We start from the raw sequence: 8,273 nt of genomic DNA on the forward strand, positions 1-8,273 counted from the left end.
GGATACTGATGGAAACTGGGTCATTTGATTAAAGTGACCTCATGCAGAGCCTTTTTGACTTTGAAATCAAATTGTATTAACAAAAATAGAATTATACCACATGCAAATGTCTTTCTCCTAATGAGGTTGTACTCTTAAAGGAAGACTGAGCACTCTGCAGTCATCAGTATTAGCATTCACCCTGATCTATGCAGGAGAGATAATATGCAGCAATGTTTTCTATCCACCTAAACCAGGGATGTTTCAATTTCATGGTCAGTATCTGAAAACTATTTAGACCACCAGGACATGCCACGTCTGCATTGTTGTGAACTGCATTGAACTTAACTAAGGGTAAACAAAAAAACAACAACAACATGTTGCCACAACAAAAGGCTAATTTTCACATGTAATTATCAAATTGTGGTAATTATTACAGTAATAGAAATGAGGAACAGCAGCATTGTCTTCCAGGGCACGTCTAATAACAAAGGTGGTTTAAAGTCTATGAAGAAGAACAAACCCAGATGAAAGCATCCCCAATGACGGGAAAATCTAAGTATCATTAAATAGTGCACATCCAGTAACATTATTACTGACCAGCAGTCACACCCAATTTCATTAGAAACACCTACCAACGACCTTGTAATTACTCTGCATGGAAAAACAGCACAGAGCATTATTTTGTATTGCCAAGCATTGACTATTATTAAGTACAGTTGCTGCTTTCCTCTGAGGACATGAACAGGACCCTGTTTCTGTACTACTTTAACTGAATGTGCAGATTGATCAGAAATACTGATTAATAAGATAAGACAACATAAGATATTCCTTTAATTGATCCCAACGGGGGGAATTCAGGTGTTGCAGCAGCACAAGTAGCACATTCAGAGCATTATCCTTAACCGCTTATCCGCACTCGGGTTGCGGGGGGCTGGAGCCGATCCCTGCTGATCCCTTTATTACAGGGGTTTGTAGTTGGAGCAGCAAGGCCAGGAATGCCTAAAAAAATCAGAGCAGAGACTCTGAGACTGCTTCATCATTATATTTTCTTAACACAAGGCATGACTGCTGACAATTCTAAATAAAAAAGACCACTCATTTGCACACTGAGATTTTATAAATTCAATTAAAATAGAACAATTGTTGAGTAGGGGATTTATCTGCCCATAAGACTGTTTATGATTAATACATGTTGTGAACTTACCCAAGCTGGCGAGGATCAACAAAGACCTTCAAAATAATGGACTGGTTAATATTAGGTTAAAAAAACAAAGCTTAACAGGTCTGTTTACTCAAATTATAAAATAAAAATGTCACAGGTTTTCACACTCTCTTCTACTGGTCTGTAGCAGTAAGGATAGATTACTCGAGAGATTACTTTCTGCAGCCAACTAGGGTTGTAACGATACTAAAATTTTCAACTCGATACCGATACTCAGGAAAATATTCGATAGTCGATACCATTTTCGATACCAAAAGGATAAAAACAAAGACCCCCAAATTTAACAGAAATATTTTTATTAACAAGAAAAATGCAACATGTAAAAATTAACAGAGCCACAGGTTAAATATTTATCATAAAAAACAGTTGTACAAAAGGAAACTGCAACTATGATAACAAGCTTCAGATACTCGATACTTTTGAAAATGAGTATCGTATCCGAATACAACGTTTTAGTATCGATACTTTTTTGAGTATCGATACTTTTGACAACCCTGCAGCCACCCCACGACATCGGACGTGAATACAATCAAAACAAAAACTATCAGTATTATTAGATCCCACTGCAAGTAGGTGAAATAATGTGTTTGTCTGATTTGGGTAACTGACAATATCAATAAACAATAACTTGACCAGTATGCCTTACCTGCAGTTAGAGTCAGCTTGCACATGTTGATACTGTGTGGATCAGCAGAAATAAAAGAAATAGAAATGAAGAAAAAGAAGAGACGACATACATTTCGAATCAGTGACCTACATAATCTATTTACACAGATAATTGACAAAATGAAAAGCAGGGTAAATCATAGACACAAGCAGCATTTAGAACCAGGTGTTTGGTAGTCCTGGTATGGTAAATGGACATTTTACAGGCAGAGTTTAGGTTTACTGGCAAAAGCAAACATTTAGTTGCTACAATATCATAATTTATATTTAAAGACATTGGTCATGGTGATATGATGTACATTTATTTACTGGCCAATCACATTTTCACATACATTTTATGTGGGTACTGCGTGAAGACTCAGCCAGCGATCAAACAGCACCTGAAATCATTGATGGACAATTCACATTGTTTTTCTTCCAAAAATCAATCAAAACTGTATGTATATTTATGTCTTAAAGTAAGTTTTGGTCAAATGGTGATCAGAGTTTCGAGAAAATTCTAACAATATAGCCCTGAAATTTTATATATAGTCGCAGAGGGGGTGGGGTATACTTAATGCTCAGCAGCCACCCACACATACAAAATCACTCTCACCACAAATGTACTAGGAGGAAGGTTACCAAGCAGGTTAGTCAGAGAGATAAAACAGATATACTTATATCCATGGCTGTTAAATGCAATGTTTTTAATCAAATCAGAGCAAAGAGATACTTTCAAAGATAATGGAGGAGTAAGAATATACAACGTCTTTCTACTGTGACTGATGGATGACTGACGGATGTATAAGTTTGCAGTTTTAAATAAGGTAGGCAGATGACAGGGAAGTAAAAAAGGGTGGGGATAATTACTGCACTGGTGCATTTTCCAAATAGGTGAATACTGATGGAAACTGAGTCATTTGATTAAAGTCACCTCATGCAGAGCCTTTTTGACTTCGAAATCAAATTTTATCAACAAAAATAGAATTATACCACATGCAAATGTCTTACTTCTAATGAGGTTTTGTTACTTTTACAGGGACACTGAGAACTCTGCAGCCATTAGTATGTAAGTATGTAAGTATGTAGTATGTATGTATGTATTAGTATCTATGCAGAGAGAAGATAATATGCAGCAATGTTTTCTATCCACCTAAACCAGGGATGTTGCAATTTCATGGTCAGTACCTGAAAACTATTTAGACCACCAGGACATGCCACGTCTGTGTTGTTGTAAGCTGCATTGAACTTAACTAAGGGTAAACAAAAAAACAACAACATGTTGCCACAACAAAAGGCTAATTTTCACATGTAATTATCAAATTGTGGTAATTATTACAGTAATAGAAATGAGGAACAGCAGCATTGTCTTCCAGGGCACGTCTAATAAAACAGGCGGTTTAAAGTTTATGAAGAAGAACAAACCCAGATGAAAGCATCCCCAATGACGGGAAAATCTAAGTATCATTAAATAGTGCACATCCAGTAACATTATTACTGACCAGCAGTCACACCCAATTTCATTAGAAACACCTACCAACGACCTTGTAATTACTCTGCATGGAAAAACAGCACAGAGCATTATTTTGTATTGCCAAGCATTGACTATTATTAAGTACAGTTGCTGCTTTCCTCTGAGGACATGAACAGGACCCTGTTTCTGTACTACTTTAACTGAATGAGCAGATTAACCAGAAATATTGCTTAATAAGATAAGATAGCATAAAATAAAATAAGACAGTCCTTTATTGATCCCCACAGGGGAAATTCAGGTGTTGCAGCAGCACAAGTAAGAGTAAAACAGATTAAGATAATTAAAATAAAATATAAATAGAGTATTCATTCATTCAATTATTCATTAATTTTCCTTAACCGCTTATCTGAACTTGGGTCGCGGGGGGCTGGAGCTAATCCCAGTTGACATTGGGCGAGAGTTGGGATACAACTGACCCTGACACACATAGAAACAGACAACCATTTACACTCTGGTTCACGGGCAATTTAGTATCACAGATTAAACCTGAACCACATGTCTTTGAACTGTGTGAGTAAGTCAGAGTACCCACCACCCAAGCCGAATGAACGGGAAACATGGGGAAAAAATCCCCCTTGTATCCTTGAAGTGTCAACTCTATTCATGCACTGGGCTGATTTTGCACATCTCCCTATGTATTCTTGAAGTGAAAACTGGTCCAATCAGACTTGAGTATTCTGGAATTCTCAATCACACATCTGCAAAGCTATTTCTGCTGCGTTTGGAGTTTTTAATGCAGCTTTTTGGGCAGGTGGAACAAGTGAGCAGAGCTTGTCAGGCACTAACACCATGATACTCTATCCTATCATCTTAACTGTGTCTATTGTAAGTTTTCATCATGTGGTTCTGTCAATAATTCTTTGGACAAGACAAGGAAAGAGAATTATGTATTTTCTGTATATGTACCATTTTAAAAGGAACACATTGTGGAGCAGAATAAATTAAAAAAACATTTATTTCTTTGTCTTCATTCGTCCACCATCACAAAGTAGTTTTATACAGGAGGTGGCTCTTTTATCTGATTAATCTCCCTGTGTCTTATATCCTACAAACACCTGATAGAAAAAGAGCAACAGACATAAAATGACGCAACACGTAAAAAAAAAAACATAGAGTGGGAAAGCTGTGGCCTTTCATATATTTTTTATTGCTTATTCATTTTGCAGTATTTATTTATATTGTTAATATTTGCAACATAAGTCATCTGTGACATTATGCTGGAAAAATCCAATCACAAAATGCTTAAAGATAAACCAACAAGAACACACACATACAGGGTTAGATACACCAACAATGCAATATATATGCAACAACATTTTAATTAACCAAAGAATGTCAGATGAAACGATGTCAACAGGACAATAACTCTAAATGAGGAGTACAAGAAGTTCATATTTTGCTTCAATATATTTATATATATATATATATATATATATATTTATATATATATGTAGAAAATGTTGTTGTGACATCACATGCTTAAATTCTGTTCTTAAATGTATTCACCTCAGTATAGATTACTGAGTCCTAAATAAGTATCCACTATTTTGCCCACATATAACTAATTAATATATAAACAGTTAAGCAGAAGAAATTGTTCAAATAACAGCTTTTGATATTTGGTGGTCAGAATGCATTTCACCGCTTATTAACATGGAAATGACGGAGGTACACAGGTATTGCACCCTTCTTTAAAGACCAAATTTGGTCCACAGACTTGGATGTATTCTACCCCATTAGCACAGTTGATAAAAGTCGATGGTTGTCCGGGGTTGGAAAAGTGCCCATTGCGACCTTCACAGAAGTTTACAGAAGAACTTTGAGTTGTTGTTGTGGTTGTGCTAGCTGTGGTGGTGGGCATTGTTGTGGTAGGTGGGGTTGTTGTGGTTGTGCTAGGGGAAGCTGTGGTTGTTATGGTTGTAGGAGTTGTTGTAGTGGGGTGTGTGGTGGTGGGGGTGGTAGTTGGATTGGGGGTGGTTGTGGTAGTGAGGGTGGGCCAGCCACAGCAGTTGCAGCATTCTCTAAAGACCAGGATTCCTGGGCAGTTACCGATGAAGGTTTTCTGATCTATACACTGGTAAAAGCGTTTTGGGTCATCAGTTTTGGGGTATTGTCCATTTGTCTTTCCAACACAGTGGTTTCCAGTGTCTGTCAGATCGGTGGTGGGACAGTCACACATGTTCAACTTTGGGTTAAAGACATGTTTTTCTGGGCATTTTTGGAGGTAGGCTATTCCATTGCCACAGATGTAGAAAGTTGTTAGGTCACTAGGGTTGGGGAATAGCCCAGTGGGTGAGCTACAGGGGTATTCAATGGTCTTGGGGTAGTCACAGCAGCTGCAGCCTTTGTCAAAGACCAGACCTCCTGGGCATTTTTGGAGGTAGAACATTCCATTGCCACAGCTGTAGAAAGTTGTTGGGTCAGCAGAGTTTGGGTACAGGCCATCTATCTTTCCATTACAGGGGTTTGTAGCTGGAGCAGCAAGGCCAGGAATGCCTAAAAGAATCAGAGCAGAGACTCAGATACTCTGCTATCTGCTCTTCAACCCTGCTTGATCATCTCATTATATTTTCTTGACACAGAGCATGGCTGCTGACAATTCTAAATAGAAAGAGCACACATTTGTACTCTGTGCATACTGCATTTGGGATTTTATAAATAAAATAAAATAAATTATAATTAAAATAAAATAAAATAAAACAATTGTTGAGTAGGGGATTTATCTGCCCATAAGACTGTTTATGATTAATGCATGTTGTGAACTTACCCAAGCTGGCGAGGATCAAACAAAGACCTTCAAAATAATGGACTGGTTAATATTAGGTTAAAAAAACAATGCTTAACAGGTCTGTTTACTCAAATGATATAATAAAAATCTCACAGGTTTTCACACTCTTTTCTACTGGTCTGTAGCAGTAAGGATAGATTACTTGATAGATCACTTTCAGCAGCCACCCCAGCAGACTGGAATATAATTTGGTTTAGATTTGAGGAATTCTACAGCAATATGTGGATAATCAACACTGTGTGAGTTGTGAGGATTATCCAGGATAAATGGGTAAACTGTTTCTACGAAGAGAAGTCGTAGCCAGCACATTTTCTGAATGCTGTCTGTCAGTGGTAAGCAGCTCAAATCCAAATCAAATGTGTTCTCACTGTTATCTGTGGGATAAAAAATCGTGATCAAAACTAAAACTATCAGCGTTATTAGATTCCACTGGAAGTGAGAATGAGTTTGTCTGATTTGGGTAACTGATAATATCAGGAAACAATAACTGGACCAGTGTGCCTTACCTGCAGTTAGAGTCAGCCTGCACATGTTGATACTCTGTGGATCAGCAAAAATAAAAGACATAGAAATGAAGAAAAAGAAAAGATTACATACATTGTTAATCAGTAATGTGCACATCTATCATTTCTGCACTCAAACTTTTTGTTCTGCCAAGGTCAAGTCATCTCTTTAATCAAGTGTAGATTTACATCAAATGTAATAAAACTGAAACCAAAGTTATTCTAGCACTCAGTTTATCAGTGTAATGAGTGTATGTCACTCAGAAAACGATTTAAATCTAAATAAGACAGACTGTTTAATTAATTATTCATTTGAAATTTTGTCTACAACAAGTTTTAAATCATCCTCTGAAATAAGTCACATTTCCTTAAACATAACGTATATATACAGATAATTGACAAAATGAATAGCAGGGTAATTCAAAGGCACAAAGCAGCATTTAGAACCAGGTGTTTGGTAGTCCTGGTATGGTAAATGGACATTTTACAGGCACAGTTTAAGTTTACTGACATAAATTGTGGCAAAAGCAAACAGTACAGAATCATAATTCATCATTAAAGACATTGGTCACTGTCATATGATGTACCTTACTCTACTGGGCTAATAACATTTTCACATACCTTTATCCAGGTACTGTGCAAAGATTTAACAAGCGATCAAACAGCACCTGAAATCATTGAAGGATAATCCACATTGTTTTTCCTCCAACAATCAATCAAAAACATTCATGTATTAAAGAAAGTGGTTGATCAAAATTTAGAGATAAATGTAACAATACAGGTTTAAAATTTAAAATACAGGGAGGGGGTTGACTTCATACTTAATTTCCTTCAATGACAAGAAAATCAAAGTTTCATCAAATAATCCACACCCTGTAACTTTATTACTGACAAGCATTTAATTTGCAGGTATACTAATATATATAGCTATTACATGCATCAACTATGAAATCCATGAAATGTGATTTTAATAAAATGAGAGCAAAGAGATACTTACAAAGATAATGGTGGAGTAAACAGATGAAATGTCTCTCTTCTGTGACTGACGGATGTATTACTGTGTGGTTTTAAATAGGATAGGCAGATGACAGGGCAGTTAAAATGGGTGGGGATAATTACTGCACATTTGCATTGTCTAAATAGGTGAATACTTTTGAATAGAGTCACCTCATGCCACGCCCTTATGACTTATATTAATTATACTACATGCAAATGAGAACACAGCAGCCATCAGTATTAGCACGCACTAAAGAACAGAGGAGAGATAATATGCAGCAATAATTTTCATCCAGATTTAAACCAGGGATGCTTCAATTTCCTGGTCAGCAACTGAAAACTATGTGTGTTAACTGATCTTGAAAGCTTTTTAATTATCACGTCATAGTTCAATATCACTGATTTCTAAATAAAAAGGGCAAACATTTGCACTCTGCATATTAAAAAGTCAATCAAAGGTTATTACACTGTAGCTGACGGTACGCAGTTCAACACAGTTTACAAACCACCACCACATGACAGGATAGGAAATGTACTTCTTGTTGAGATGTTGAGAGAGTTATAAAGTAGCTCAGTTTCATCTTTTATGGGGTGTCAATCAGT

General features: G+C 36.6%; 1 long non-coding RNA gene across 1 annotated transcript; it reads right to left on the reverse strand.

The window, feature by feature from the left end:
• Positions 1 to 6,675: 6,675 nt before the first annotated feature.
• Positions 6,676 to 7,734, reverse strand: LOC131971239 (uncharacterized). Its single transcript, XR_009394363.1, has 3 exons — positions 7,672 to 7,734; positions 7,296 to 7,342; positions 6,676 to 6,711 (listed from the first exon to the last, which is right to left on the reverse strand). It is a non-coding gene; the product is annotated as an uncharacterized LOC131971239 (long non-coding RNA).
• Between the last annotated feature and the right edge of the window lie 539 nt (positions 7,735 to 8,273).

This window comes from Centropristis striata, chromosome 5, assembly GCF_030273125.1.
Source record: "Centropristis striata isolate RG_2023a ecotype Rhode Island chromosome 5, C.striata_1.0, whole genome shotgun sequence".
Taxonomy (NCBI): domain Eukaryota; kingdom Metazoa; phylum Chordata; class Actinopteri; order Perciformes; family Serranidae; genus Centropristis; species Centropristis striata.